This window comes from Hordeum vulgare, chromosome 2H, assembly GCF_904849725.1.
Source record: "Hordeum vulgare subsp. vulgare chromosome 2H, MorexV3_pseudomolecules_assembly, whole genome shotgun sequence".
Lineage (NCBI taxonomy): Eukaryota > Viridiplantae > Streptophyta > Magnoliopsida > Poales > Poaceae > Hordeum > Hordeum vulgare.
The window spans coordinates 585,026,176-585,042,747 of NC_058519.1; positions in this window are offsets into that span (position 1 = coordinate 585,026,176).

The following is a 16,572-nucleotide window of genomic DNA, read 5'->3' on the forward strand; positions in this document are numbered from 1 at the left end:
CTTCATCGATTTAAAAAATGATTACCAATATTGAAGGGGAACGTTGCATGGGAAACAAAAAAAAAATCCTACGCACACGAAGACCTATCATGGTGATGTCCATCTACGAGAGGAGATTAGATCTGCGTACCCTTGTAGATCGCTCAGCAGGAAGCGTTAAGAAACACGGTTAATGTAGTGGTACAACTTCATGATTCAAATCACCGTCGTCCCACGATCCGTCCCACGAACGGTTCCGATCTAGTGCCGGACAGACGTCACCTCCGCGTTCAACACACGTACAGCTCGACGATGATCTCGGTCTTCTTGATCTAGCAAGCAAGACGGAGAAGTAGATGAGTTCTCCGGCAGCGTGACAGCGCTCCAGTGGTGGTGACGATCTACTTGTGCAGGTCTCCGCCCGAGCTCCGCAGAAATCCGATCTAGAGGTAAAACTATGTGGAATAGCCTTGAGTTGCACGTGGCAAAGTTGTATATCAAAAATCCCGAAACCACCAATATATATAGGAGGAGGGGAGGGGCTAGCCTTGGGGCACAAGGGCCCCAAGGTACGCCGGCCGCCAAGGAGGAGGAGAACTCCTCCTCCAATTCGGTTTGGGAAGGAGGAGTCCTCCTCTTCCTTCCCACCTCCCTCTTTCCTTTTTATTTTTATTTTCCTTTGGTATTTTTACATGTGGAGCCATAGCCCTCTTGGGATGACTCCACCAGCCCACTAAGGACTTGGTGCGCCACCCTATGGCCTTGGGCTCACTCCCGGGTGGGTGGGGCCATCCCGGTAAACACCCGGAACCCATTCGTCACTCCCGGTACACTGCCGGAATTGCCCCAAACTTTTCGGTGACCAAATGAAACCATCCTATATATCAATCTTCATTTCCGAACGATCCCATAAACCCTCGTGACATCCGTGATCTTATCCGGGACTCCAAACAACATTCGGTAACCACACATATAACTCAACTATACTAATACATCATCGAACCTTAAGTGTGCAGACCCTACGGGTTCGAGTAATATGTAGACATGACCCGAGAGACTCCTCGATCAATATCCAATAGCGGGACTTGGATGCCCATACTGGATCCTACATATTCTCCGAAGATCTTATCGGTTGAACCTCAGTGTCAAGGATTCATATAATCCCGTATGTCATTCCCTTTGTCCTTCGGTATGTTACTTGCCCGAGATTCAATCGTCGGTATCCGCATACCTATTTCAATCTCGTTACCGACAAGTCTCTTTACTCGTTCCGTAATACAAGATCCCGTGACTTACACTTAGTCACTTTGCTTGCAAGGCTTGTGTGTGATGTTGTATTACAGAGTGGGCCCCAAGATACCTCTCCGTCACATGGAGTGACAAATCCCAGTCTTGATCCATACTAACTCAACGGACACCTACGGAGATACCTGTAGAGCACCTTTATAGTCACCCAGTTACGTTGCGATGTTTGATACACACAAGGTATTCCTACGGTGCCAGTCAGTTATATGATCTCATGGTCATAGGAATAAATACTTGACACGCAGAAAACAATAGCAATAAAATGACACGATCAATATGCTACATTCATAGTTTGGGTCTAGTCCATCACATGATTCTCCTAATGATGTGATCCAGTTATCTAGTGACAACACTTGCATATAGTCAGAAAACCTTGACTATCATTGAAAACTGGCTAGCAACTAGAGGCTTGCTAGGGACATTGTTTTGTCTCTGTATCCACACATGTATCTATGTTTTCATTCAATACAATTATAGCATGGATAATAAACGATTATCTTTAAACAGGAAATATAATAATAACTATTTATCATTGCCTCTATGGCATATTTCCAACAGTCTCCCACTTGCACTAGAGTCAATAATCTAGTCCTCACATCGCCATGCGATTTACATTGTAATAAATCTAACACCCATACAGTTCTGGTGTTGATCATGTTTTGCCCGTGGAAGAGGTTTAGTCAGCGGGTCTGCTACATTTAGATCCGTGTGCACTTTGCAAATATTCACGTCCTCTCCTTCGACGTAGTCGCGGATGAGGTTGAAGCATCGTTTGATGTGCCTGGTCTTCTTGTGAAACCTTGGTTCCTTTGCTAAAGCAATGGCACCAGTGTTGTCACAGAACAGAGTTAGTGGATTTAGTGCTCTCGGCACAACTCCAAGATCCGTCATGAACTGCTTCATCCAGACACCCTCCTTTGTTGCCTCCGAGGCAGCCATGTACTCCACTTCACATGTAGAATATGCTATGACGCTTTGCTTGGAACTGCACCAGCTTGCCGCACCCCCATTAAGAATAAATATGTATCCGGTTTGAGACTTAGAGTCATCCGGATTAGTGTCAAAGCTTGCGTCGACGTAACCCTTTACGACGAGCTATTTGTCACTCCATAAACGAGAAACATTTCCTTAGTCCTTTTCAAGTACTTCAGAATATTGTTGACCGCCGTCTAGTGATCCACTCCCGGATTACTCTGAAACCCGCGTGCCATACTTATGGCCAAGCTGACATCTGGTCTAGTGCACAACATTGCATACATGATAGAACCTATGGCTGAAGCATAGGAGACGGAACTCATTTGTTCTCTATCTTCCGCAGTTGCTGGGCACCGAGTCTTACTCAATTTTATACCTTGTAACACTGGCAAGAACCCTTTCTTGGATTGTTCCATTTTGAACTTCTTCAAAACTTTATCAAGGTATGTGCTTTGTGAAAGTCCTATCAGGCGTCTCGATCTATCCCTATAGATCTTAATGCCTAGAATGTAAGCAGCTTCTCCTAGGTCCTTCATAGAGAAACTTTATTCAAGTAATCCTTTACGCTCTCCAAAAACTCCACGTTCTTTCCAATCAGCAATATGTCATCCACATATAATATTAGAAACGCCACAGAGCTCCCACTCACTTTCTTGTAAATACAAGATTCTCCAACCACTTGTATAAACCCAAATGCTTTGATCACCTCATCAAAGCGCTTATTCCAACTCCAAGATGCTTGCACCACTCCATAAATGGATCGCTAGAGCTTGCATACTTTGTTAGCATTCTTTGGATCAACAAAACCTTCGGGTTGCATCATATACAACTCTTCCTTATAAAAACCGTTAAGGAACGCCGTTTTGACATCCATCTGCCAGATTTCGTAATCGAAAAATGCAGCTATTGCTAACATGATTCGGACGGACTTAAGCATCGCTACCGGTGATAACATCGCATCATAGTCAACTCCTTGAACTTGTGAAAAACCCTTTGCCACAAGTCGAGCTTTATAAACGGTCACATTACCGTCTGCGTCCGTCTTGTTCTTAAAGATCCATTTGTTCTGAATAGCCTTGTGGCCTTCAGGTAGTACTTCCAAAGTCCACACTTTGTTTTTGTACATAGATCCTATCTCGTACTTCATGGCCTCCAGCCATTTGTTGGAATCCGGGCCCACCATTGCTTCTTCATAATTTGCAGGTTCATTGTTGTCTAACAACATGATTGATAAGACAGGATTATCGTACCACTCAGGAGTAGTACGTGATCTTGTCGACCTGCGAGGTCCCATAGGAACTTGATCCGAAGTTTCATGATCATCATCATTAACTTCCTCCTCAACCGGCGTCGCTTCGACAGGGGTTTCCCCTTGCCCTGTGCCACCATCTAGAGGGACTAGAGGTTCAACAACCTCATCAAGTTCTATCTTCGTCCCACTCAATTCTTTTTGGAGAAACTCCTTCTCAAGAAAAGCTCCGTTTTTAGCAACAAGCACTTTGCCCTCGGATTTGAGATAGAAGGTGTACCCAACTGTCTCCTTTGGGTAACCTATGAAGACGCACTTTTCCGCTTTGGGTTCGAGCTTTTCAGGTTGAAGCTTTTTGACATAAGCATCACATCCCCAAACTTTAAGAAACGACAACTTCGGTCTTTTGCCATACCATAGTTCGTATGGTGTCATCTCAATGGATTTTGATGGTGCCCTATTTAAAGTGAATGCAGTTGTCTCTAATGCATAACCCCAAAACGATAACGGCAAATCGGTAAGAGACATCATAGATCGCACCATTTCTAACAAAGTATGATTACGACGTTCGGACACACCATTACGCTGTGGTGTTCTAGGCGGTGTCAACCGTGAAACAATTCCACATTGTCTTAAGTGAGCACCAAACTCGAAACTCAGATATTCACCCCCACGATCAGACCGTAGGAACTTGATCTTCTTGTTACGATGATTTTCAACTTCACTCTGAAATTGCTTGAACTCCTCAAACGTTTCAGACTTGTGCTTCATCAAGTAGATATGTGCATACCTACTTAAATCGTAAGTTAAGGTGAGAAAATAACGATATCTGCCGCGTGCCTCGACACTCATCGGACCGCACACATCTGTATGTATGATTTCCAATAAGTCACTTGCACGCTCCATTGTTCTAGAGAACGGAGTCTTAGTCATCTTGCCCATGAGGCATGGTTCGCACGTGTCAAGTGATTCAAAGTTAAGTGACTCCAAAAGTCCATCGGAATGGAGTTTCTTCATGCGTTTTACACCAATATGACCTAAGCGGCAGTGCCACAAAAACATGGCGCTATCATTGTTAACTCTACATCTTTTGGTCTCAATGTTATGTATATGTGTATCATCGCTATGTGGATTCAATATGAACAATCCTCTCACATTGGGTGCATGACCATAAAAGATATTACTCATTGAAATAGAACAACCATTATTCTCTGACTTAAATGAGTATCCGTCTCGCAATAAACAAGATCCAGATATAATGTTCATGCTTGACGCAGGCACTAAATAACAATTATTTAAGTTCATAACTAATCCTGATGGTAACTGAAGTGAAACTGTGCCGACGGCGATTGCATCAACCTTGGAACCATTTTCCACGCGCATCGTAACTTCATCCTTCGCCATCCTTCGTTTATTCCGCAGTTCGTGCTTGGAGTTGCAAATATGAGCAACAAAACCGGTATCGAATACCTAGGCACTACTACGAGAGTTGGTTAAGTACACATCAATAACATGTATATCGAATATACCTGATTTTTGCTTGGCCGCCTTCTTATCAGCCAAATACTTGGGGCAGTTGCGCTTCCAGTGACCCAGTCCCTTGCAATAATAACACTCTGTTTTAGGCTTAGGTCCAGTCTTGGGTTTCTTCGTCGGATTGCCAACAGACTTCCGCTCTTCTTGGAGTTATCCTTCTTGCCTTTGTCGTTTCTCTTGAAACTAGTGGTCTTATTGACCATCAACACTTGATGCTCTTTCTGGAGTTCTCACTCTGCGACTTTCAGCATCGTGAATAACTCGTGGGGTGACTTGTTCATCCCTTGCATGTTATAGTTCAACACAAAGCTCTTATAGCTTGGTGGCAGTGATTGAAGAATTCTGTCAGTGATAGTTTCTTGCGGGAGTTCAATCCCCAGGTCAGCTAGACGGTTTGAGTACCCACACATTTTGAGCACATGTTCACTGACAGACGAATTCTCCTCCATTTTGCAAGCATAGAATTTATCGGAGGTCTCATACCTCTCGATCCGGGTGTTCTTCTGAAAGATAAACTTCAACTCCTGGAACATATCATATGCTCCATGATGCTCAAAGAGACGTTGAAGTCCCGGCTCTAAGCCATACAAGACTGCACATTGAACTACTAAGTAGTCCTCCTTACGTGTTAACCAGGCGTTCTTAACATCTTGGTCAGCCGTAGCGGGTGGTTCATCTCCTAGCGCAGCATTAAGGACATAATCCTTCTTCCCAGCTTGCAGGAGCAACTTAAGATTACGAGCCCAGTCTACAAAGTTGCTTCCATCATCTTTCAACTTAGCTTTCTCTAGGAACGTATGAAAATTCAGGGTGACTGTTGCGTGAGCCATTGATCTACAACAAAAATATTGCAAAGTGGACTTAGACTATGTTTAAGATAATTAGAGTTTATTTAATCAAATTACTAATAAACTCCCACTCAAAAAGTACATCTCTCTAGTCATTTGAGTGGTACATGATCCAAATTCACTTACTCAAGTCCGATCATCACGTGAGTTGAGAATAGTTTCAGTGGTAAGCATCCCTATGATAATCATATCAACTATAAGATTCATGCTCGACCTTTCGGTCTCATGTGTTCCGAGGCCAGGTCTGCGCATGCTAGGCTCGTCAAGTTTAACCCGAGTGTTCCGCGTGTGCAACTGTTTTGCACCCGTTGTATGTGAACGTTGAGTCTATCACACCCGATCATCACGTGGTGTCTCGAAACGACGAACTGTCGCAACGGTGCACAGTCGGGAGAACACAATTTCATCTTGAAATTTTAGTGAGATATCACCTTATAATGCTACCGTCGTTCTAAGAAAAATTAGGTGCATAAAAGTATTAACATCACATGCAATTCATAAGTGACATGATATGGCCATCATATTGTGCTTCTTGATCTCCGTCACTTAAGCACCAGCATGATCTTCTTGTCACCGGCGCCACACCATGATCTCCATCAACGTGTTGCCATCGAGGTTGTCATGCTATCTATGCTATTACTACTAAAGCTACGACCTAGCAGTATAGTAAACGCATCTGCAAACACAAACGTTAGTTTAAAGACAAACCTATGGCTCGTGCCGGTTGTCGTAGCATTGACGTGCAAGTCAATATTAACTATTACAACATAATCATATCATACATCCAGTATATCACATCACGTCATTGGCCATATCATATCACAAGCATACCCTGCAAAAACAAGTTAGACGTCCTCTAATTTGTTGTTGCATGTTTTACGTGGCTGCTATGGGTATCTAGTATGATCGCATCTTACTTACGTAAAAACCACAACGGAGATGTGCAAATTCCTATTTAACCTCTCTCCAAGGACCGCCTCGGTCAAAACCAATTCAACTAAAGTTGAAGAAACCGACACCTGCCAGTCATCTTTATGCAACGAGGTTGCATGTCAATCGATGAAACCAGTCTCTCGTAAGCGTACGAGTTATGTCGGTCCGGGCCGCTTCAATCCAACAATACCGCCGAATCAAGAAAAGACTAAGGAGGGAAGCAAATCGAACATCACCGTCCACAAAACCTTTTGTGTTCTACTCGAGATAACATCTACGCATGAACCTAGCTGTGATACCACTGAAGGGGAACGTTGCATGGGAAACAAAAAAATTCCTACGCACACGAAGACCTATCATGGTGATGTCCATCTACGAGAGGAGATTAGATCTATGTACCCTTGTAGATCGCTCAGCGGGAACCGTTAAGAAATGCGGTTAATGTAGTGGTACAACTTCGTGATTCAAATCACCGTCATCCCACGATCCGTCCCACGAACGGTTTCGATCTAGTGCCGAACGGACGGCACCTCCGCGTTCAGCACACGTACATCTCGACAATGATCTCGGCCTTCTTGATCCATAAAGCAAGACGGAGAAGTAGATGAGTTCTCCGGCAGCGTGACGGCGCTCCAGTGGTGGTGACGATCTACTCGTGCAGGGCTTCGCCCGAGCTCCGCAGAAATCCGATCTAGAGGTAAAAATATGTGGAATAGCCTTGTGTTGCACGTGGCAAAGTTGTATCTCAAAAAGCCCTAAACCACCAATATATATAGGAGGAGGGGAGGGGCTAGCCTTGGGGCACAAGGGCCCCAAGGTGTGTCGGCCACCAGGGAGGAGGAGGACTCCTCCTCCAATTCGGTTTGGGAAGGAGGAGTCCTGCTCTTCCTTCCCACCTCCCTCTTTCCTTTTTATTTTTATTTTCCTTTGGTATTTTTACATGTGGCGCCATAGCCCTCTTGGGCTGACTCCACCAGCCCATTAAGGACTTGGTGCGCCACCCTAGGGCCTTGGTCTCACTCCCGGGTGGGTGGGGCCCTCCCGAGAAACACCCGGAACCCATTCGTCACTCCCGGTAAACTACAGGAATTGCCCGAAACTTTCCGGTGACCAAATGAAACCATCCTATATATCAATCTTTGTTTTTGAACCATTCCGGAAACCCTCGTGACGTCTGTGGTCTTATCCGGGACTCCGAAGAACATTCGGTAACTACACATATAAGTCAACTATACTAAAACATCATCGAACCTTAAGTGTGCAGACCCTACGGGTTCGAGAACTATGTAGACATGACCCGAGAGACTCCTCGGTCAATATCCAATAGCGGGACCTGGATGCCCATATTGGATCCTACATATTCTCCGAAGATCTTATCGGTTGAACCCCAGTGTCAAGGATTCATATAATCATGTATGCCATTTTCTTTGTCCTTCGGTATGTTACTTGCCCGAGATTCGATCGTCGGTATCCGCATACCTATTTCAATCGCGTTATCGGCAAGTCTATTTACTCGTTCCGTAATACAAGATCCCGTGACTTACACTTAGTCACTTTGCTTGCAAGGCTTGTGTGTGATGTTGTATTACCTAGTGGGCCCCGAGATACCTCTCCGTCACACGGAGTGACAAATCCCAGTCTTGATCCATACTAACTCAACGGACACCTTCGGACATATCTGTAGAGCACCTTTATAGCCACCCAGTTACGTTGCGACGTTTGATACACACAAGGTATTCCTCCGGTGCCAGTGAGTTATATGATCTCATGGTCATAGGAATGAATACTTGACACGTAGAAAACAATAGCAATAAAACGACACGATCAATAAGCTACGTTCATAGTTTGGGTCTAGTCCATCACATGATTCTCTTAATGATGTGATCGAGATATCAAGTGGCAACACTTTCTATAGTCAGAAAACCTTGACTATCATTGAACAACTGGCTAGCCAACTAGAGGCTTGCTAGGGACATTGTTTTGTCTATGTATCCACACATGTATCTATGTTTTCATTCAATACAATTATAGCATGGATAATAAACGATTATCTTTAAATAGGAAATATAATAATAACTATTTATCATTGCCTCTAGGTCATATTTCCAACAAATATCTCAATTCATCATGACCATATCAGGTTTCTCCATGAATCTCATATTGGCTATAACTTGCTCGTCTTCATGATACAACATGTGAGCTAATCATGATCCTATTTTAAAGACATATGTAAAATTATTCCCTTCAATTATTCTCTCAAGATCTTGATCCATCATGGTTCAAACCATAATTCAAAGCATGAGAATGTATGAGATCCTCAATGAACTCCACATAGATCACATCTTGTTCATCACATGGAATTCATCTTGATCGTATCATATTTGATTCAATCACTGAGCTCATCCTTGATGCATGCACAACAATATGTATATGACATCCATTTAGAATTCATTCGAGCTCCTTCTTGCATATTCATGGAAAAAGCATACTTCAATTCATCCAATATTCTTCATGTATTGCAATAGAACGTTCCTTCGAATGTATTACTCAATGCAAACATTAGTCCATTAGGATTGTCATCAATTACCAAAACCACACATGGGAACTACATGCACTTTCAATCTCCCCCATTTTGGTAGTTGTTGACAATCTCAACAAGAGGATTTATATAATGAATTTTAACACAAGTATGCAATTTACCCAAGGATATATTGAATACTTGGGATGGTTTTGATAGCGTCAAGTGTCACAAAAATACCTGAGTTTATCACACTCGGTGTACTAACAAGCTCCCCCACAATATATGCATGTGTGAACGAACTATGAATTTGCTTGCATATATTGGTTGACATAAACTAGGTGGAGTTTTCTCTATATATATTCATTCATGCAATAAACAATAAGCCATAGGCACCTTTATATTATCTTAAATCCTCTAAGCTTCTCCCCCATTGGCAACAAATGCCAAAATGGGACAAATCTCGAAGACAATGAGTTCCTCCTTAGAGTATGCATATTACAAGATGCGAGTGAAGTAAAATGCACATATTTAATTATAAGAAATTTGAGGAGCTCGGGATCTAGAGATTGGAATAGATGTGGTATGAAAATAAGCATTCGACATGTGAGGGAAACATCAAAAATCCAAACAACATATTTTGGACAAGGTATAATGTAAATATCCAAATCAATCATTTTAATGAGTATGGGTCCAAAATACATCCTAACGCATGAGTGCATAATATTATATGCAAGACATACAAGCACACACTTCGCAACCTCTTACCGATACCACCAATGAATCAATAAGGAAGAAAACAGGTGACCGGCAAGGATCAAATGATATCGCAAAGATGGGAACTTACTTATGTGCACAAATTTCTAAGTGGACAATAGTCGTCTATGTATCCACACCGAAACTTGCATACATAAAGTAGTCATAATTGGTAAGAACATGATATGCACAAGTAAATCCATTATCATACATATGTTATCCTAACACAAGAGCAAGACACATGGCACAAAGGTCATGGCACAAATTGATCTTATTTGTATAACCATGAATTTCTAAGAAGATATTAAATACTATGAGAAATTATAGTGTTTTTGGAATTTTTATAAAAAATGCACATGAGAGAACATTTTAGGAATTGATATGCAATGAACTGCTTATTTGGCATGTCTTGGGATAAATGGACCATGAGTATGATTTTGTAGATCCCCATTGGATGATTCTACTCAATTGTGTAACCATTGCAACGGAGTGTTTTCAAGAACATGCAGGAGAACACAAATAGAATAAGTACTATTACATGCAATGATGCAACCTACACAAGGTTGACTCTACTTATATACATGCATGAAGTAAATACTTGTTACCGAGAAAGCATTGGTATGGAGTAGTAATGACTGAGTCACATACTCTTGGCTCTAATTCTCTCATGGTGACACCACCTTATTTTATGAATAAGCCATGACAACAATGCTTCTCCAATGTACCTAGATCACTTCTAAGTACAATATGGTCCCCAAACTTATTGGGTCCGAAGTAATTAGTCTAACTACCATATATAGGGCAAAACCACTCAACTATGTGCATATACACATGAATTTAAATTTCATGCACATCTTAGCTTTGAAGGATATGATGCTTTTACCACATATATATATCGGATCAAAAATAAAGTAAACTAGGCATGAGAATTTACACATAGTAAATATGCCTACACAAGCCTACCAAAATCCAGGGAGATACAAATTTGACAGATGAACACATAATTGTTAATAATTCCAATAACCTCACCAATCATTCATGTTGTCCAAAATAAATCAGTGTGACAAATCAACATATGATAGCACACCAAGTTCAACACATGAACCAAGCAAAACAAATGAGCATATAAGATATGCATTGCACATATTCTTACATGCATATCTCACTTAAGTAGATATCTTATAGTACAAGTAATAAGATAATAACTCCCACATTACCATAAAGCTAGTAATATGTACTCAAAAAAAGTATGGGAGATTACCGGGAGATAAATGAATTTCTCGGCTAGTTATAAAATGCAAGTAGAAGCAAAGCCGATATAAGGATGACCATGAAACTTTACCATGCAAGGAATACCGAGTGTAAGAGAACACAATGGTATTTAGAATTATCATTCGGTGATAGATTCCAAATAAGCACAAGGTCATTTATGCTCACACAAGCATGATATGAGAGTTTAGCAATAATCACAATGCTTAGATACCATATGATTATTAACATGCCAATTAGCTAGATCATCATGTAGAGAAACAATTGGAAATGCTTGCATCATATATACCCTTCCTTTAAGTATGATCTAGAAGCTAAACCATTAATAAACCTGCAGTACAATTTCATACTCACACATATCTAAGGAATTAAACAACAAAAGAATTATTATGCACATAGAGACGTGTTGAGCATGGTAAGCCACAAAGATATAAAATAATTTCAATAATAGATTCTAAGTGGCATTCATCACATGTTTATATTACCAAGGATTGTGATATGCACAAAGCATATCACTCCCCCATAATGTGATAATCCATGTATTTTCCACAAGAGGCAATTGAAATACAACTAAAGATGATCAATGGATGATAATTTGAGCTTCAAATGAACTTGACATACCACATAGTAACTGGATAATCTTGCACTATAGATACTAGGTGGTGTCCAATATATACACATTTTAGGTTTGTGATGTGCGTAGAGCGTACCACTCCCCCATAATGTGAGGATCCATTAATATCTCAAAAGAGCCCAATAAGGTGCAACCAAGATGCAAGTAAGGATCAAGACTATACACTCAATAATATGACATGCATAGCAACCTACACATGCCAGATAACACAAATCAAGCACACTAGGAGGCACAACATATCAAAACACATGCTAGGTACCAAACCTGAACATGAGAGGGACTAGTAACTTTCAATGTAGACAATATATACGAGTTACCACTAGGAGAGGCATTGTAACGTCAAATATGACGGTAATATTCTTGGCTTGGCTTGAACCATAATAAATGCTAAAAATAATTTGTCTTCATGAACCAGCCAAGTCTTCAATGCCCTCCACACACCTATAAAGTTTGAGATTCATGGTCCCCGACCAAGTTGGGTCCTAAGAAGTTAGTAATAATAGGCTTGGCAACCCAAATGATCTTATCCACTTCCGAACCACTTTGGGCACCAACATACTTGGCAAACAAATTGCCAAAAATATCCTTCATAAGTGAATAATGATCATTGATAATTGGAGGCTTAGAGACGTTACCAGTGGGGCATGTTGAAGCTATGTGCCCCTTCCTTCGACATATATAGAAACATGTACTCCCCTTTCTGTTCTTCTTCTTTACTTTCTCAACTTGGGAAGAAATAACATGTTTGATCATGCATACTAGTCGTTCTAAAACATGAGGTTGAGCTCGAGATTGAGCTTGAGGCCTCTTCCCATGTAGCATATCTTTATAAGACTTTATCTTTAATGGACAAGATCTCACATGGTGCCCAACCTTTTTGCACTTAAAGCAAGAAATGTTGGACTTGTTTGTGGCTTGGTCTTGTCCCTTTTCTTGTTCTTGGACTTATTCTTATTGTAATGATAATTATGTCCATAATTACACTTTTCCAAGTCTTTCTTGAAACTAGTGACTTGGGCCTTGAGCTCATTAATTTCTTCTACATGGTTAGTTTCAACACTAGAAACAAGAGGACTAGTGGAAGTAGAAACTTCATGGTTAGAGCAACAAGACAATGCGAGCAATTCATCATGATTGGTAACAATATGAGAGGTGGATGAATTGCAAGGATTAGCACATGGCAAAATAAAGCATTCATAGTAGATGTGCTAATGTTCACATGAGACTCACAAGATTTTACCTTGATGGCCATAGTCTCAAGTGCTAACTTTAGCTCATTATGAGAGATTAGAAGATCCTCATGAGTGCTTGAGAGATTTTTCACGACTTTCTTCCAATTTCCCATAATTGTTGGTTAGCAAATCAAGTTGAGCACATAACTCGACATTCTCCTTCAAAGTTGATGCTTCAAATGACGTAGAATTAGATGCACAAGTATCATCGACAATATGAGATGAGTAAGTAGCAATTTGAGACTTCTCATGAGTAGATTGAAGCTCCTCATATATCTTAGAGATTTTGATGAGCTCTCCCTTTACATTATTGCATTCAAGGATAAGGAGCTCAAAATCCTCTTTAAGTTTACGATGAGCAATTTCAATCTCTCCTTTTGAAGATCTTAAGTCTCTACATGTTTGATGAGCCTTATCAAGTTCATGTTCAAGTTGTTCACTTTTAGATTGCTCGTAATCGAATAAATCATTATGTTTTTAAAAGTAAGCAAGAACATCTTGAAACCTTTGATAAGCGTTATGTTTAGCTCTATGAAGAATTTTCCCAATCTCGTAGAGATTTTCAGTAAAGTCATCATCATCATCCTCATTACAAATATCATCGTTATCACTAAGAGAAGATGATACCTCATCATTACCTCTTGCCATGAGGCACATGTGAACAAAGGGAGTTGATGATGATTCTTTTGGAGAATAAGGTTCTTTATCAATCAAGAGAGCCTCATTTTTCTTGATTTCCTCTTGTGGCACACCACATGTTGGTGGAGCGGAAGATGTTGAAGTATGCAAGTAATCGGAGGTGGAAGCAATGGATGGCTCTTCATGACAGAACAATGTGGAGAGCTCATGCAACAACTCCTTCAACATAATATTGTCTTCATCAAGATTGGACCCACCATATATCTTCGAGTTTGGTCCAAACTTCATGAGCCGACCTTTAAGTCGTGATTGACTTAAACACTTCAGGGCTTATAGTTTGACGAATGGCAAGGGAGACAACACAATCAAGATACATGTCATCTATAGATGGATATGAATCATCCTTTATAAAAGCAATCCCTACAAGAACAATTCGTAAAGCATTTGGGCCCATGGCCCGAAGGTGATAAAGCATACGAATTCTCCACAAGTGATAATTTGTGCCATCAAAATCAAAGGTGTCATTGTGCATTAATCCATTAGTCGACATCGATACTCTCTAGACGATTGATGTCTGCTAGAACTACGTCGGTATTTCCCCAAAGAGGAAGGTATGATGCAGTATAGCGATGGTAGGTATTTCCCTTAGTGATGAGATCAAGGTTATCGAACTAGTAGGGGAACCTCCTCACACCACGTAAACAGCACGTGCACACAAATAACAAATACTCGCAACCCACGTGTTAAAGGGGTTGTCAATCCCTCCTCGAAAATGGTGCTAGAAATTGGCACATTGACAGGAGACTATCTTGACTTGATCTTCCCTAGCAATGGCGTCAGAAATTCCTTTCGGGTACGGCGCCTCAAGGTAGGCAAATAACGTGAGGTAAAAGTGGTAGATAGGATAAATAGATCGCGGAAGAAATAAATTGCAGCAAGGTATTTTTGTATTTTTGGTTTAATAGATCTAAAAATAAAAGCAAAGGAAAATAGATCGGAAAGGCAAATATGATGAAAAGAGACCCGGGGGCCGTAGGTTTCACTAGTGCCTTCTCTCGAGTAAAATAGCAAACGGTAGGAAAACAACTACTGTTGGGCAATTGATAGAACTTCAAATAATCATGACGACATCCACGTAATGATCATTATATAGGAACCACGTCCAAGATTAGTAGACCGACTCGTGCCTGCATCTACTACTATTAATCCACACATCGACTGCTATCCAACATGCATCTAGTGTATTAAGTTCATGGAAAAATGGACTAATGCAATAAGAACGATGACATGATGTAGATAAGATCTATTTATGTATAAATAGATCCCATCTTGTTATCCTTAATAGCAATGATACATACGTGTCGTTTCCCTTTCTGTCACTGCGATCAAGCACCATAAGATCGAACCCATCACAAAGCACCTCTTCCCATTGCAAGAAAATAGATTAAGTTGGCCAAACAAAACCCAAATATCGGAGAAGAAATACGAGGCTATAATCAATCACGCATATAAGAGATCAAAGAAGACTCAAATAACTTTCATGGATAAAAACATAGACCTGATCATAAACTCAAAGTTCATCGGATCCCAACAAACATACCGCAAAAAGACTTACATCATATGGATCTCCAAGAAATCATTGTATTGATAATCAAGAGAGAGAGAGAGGAAGCCATCTAGCTACTAACTACGGACCCATAGGTTTACAAAGAACTACTCACGCATCACCAGAGAGGCACTAATGGACATGACGAACCCTTACGTGATGGTGTCTAAATTGGATCTGGTGTTTCTAGACTCTGGGGCGGCAGGAACTGATTTTCGTCCCCCTATTTAGGGTTTCTGGAATATTGGGGTATTTATAGAGCAAAGATGCGGTGCGGGAGGCCAACGAGGAGGGCACAATCCACCGGGGCGCGCCCTGGTGGGTTGTGCTCCCATCGGAGATCCCCTCAGGTGCATTCCTGGCCCACTGGATATCTTCTAGCCCAAAAAAATCCACAAAACGTTTCGCTGCGTTTGGACTCCATTTGGTATTGATTTCCTAAGATGTAAAAAAATGCAGAAACCAGCAACTGGCACTGGGCACTATGTCAATAGGTTAGTACCAAAAAATGATATAAAATGACTATAAAATGATTGTAAAACATCCAATAATGATAATATAATAGCATGGAATAATAAAAAATTATAGATACGTTGGAGACGTATCAGCATCCCCAAGCTTAATTCCTGCTCGTCTTCGAGTAGGTAAATGATAAAAGCAAATTTTTTTGATGTGGAATGCTGCCTAACATGTTCATCACATTTCTTTTCTTTATAGCATGGACATTTGGACTTTTATATGGTTCAAATCAATAGTCTAGTTTTGACAAGAAGACTTTAATACTCAAGCATACCAACAAGCAACCATGTCTTTCAAAATATCAACACTAAAGCAAGTTATCCCTAGCCCATTATGCTCAATCATTGATCCATTCATGAAACACACTCGAATATTAGCTACACCCAATGCTCAAATACGATCATAGTGCCCCTTAGTTGGTGCTTTATAAGAGAAGATGGAGACTCAAATTCAAAATAAAAATTGCATAAGTAAAAGAAAGGCCCTTCGCAGAGGGAAGTAAGGATTTGTAGAGGTGCCAGAGCTCAAAGCGAAAATTGAGAGATAAAAACATTTTGGGAGGCATACTTTTCCC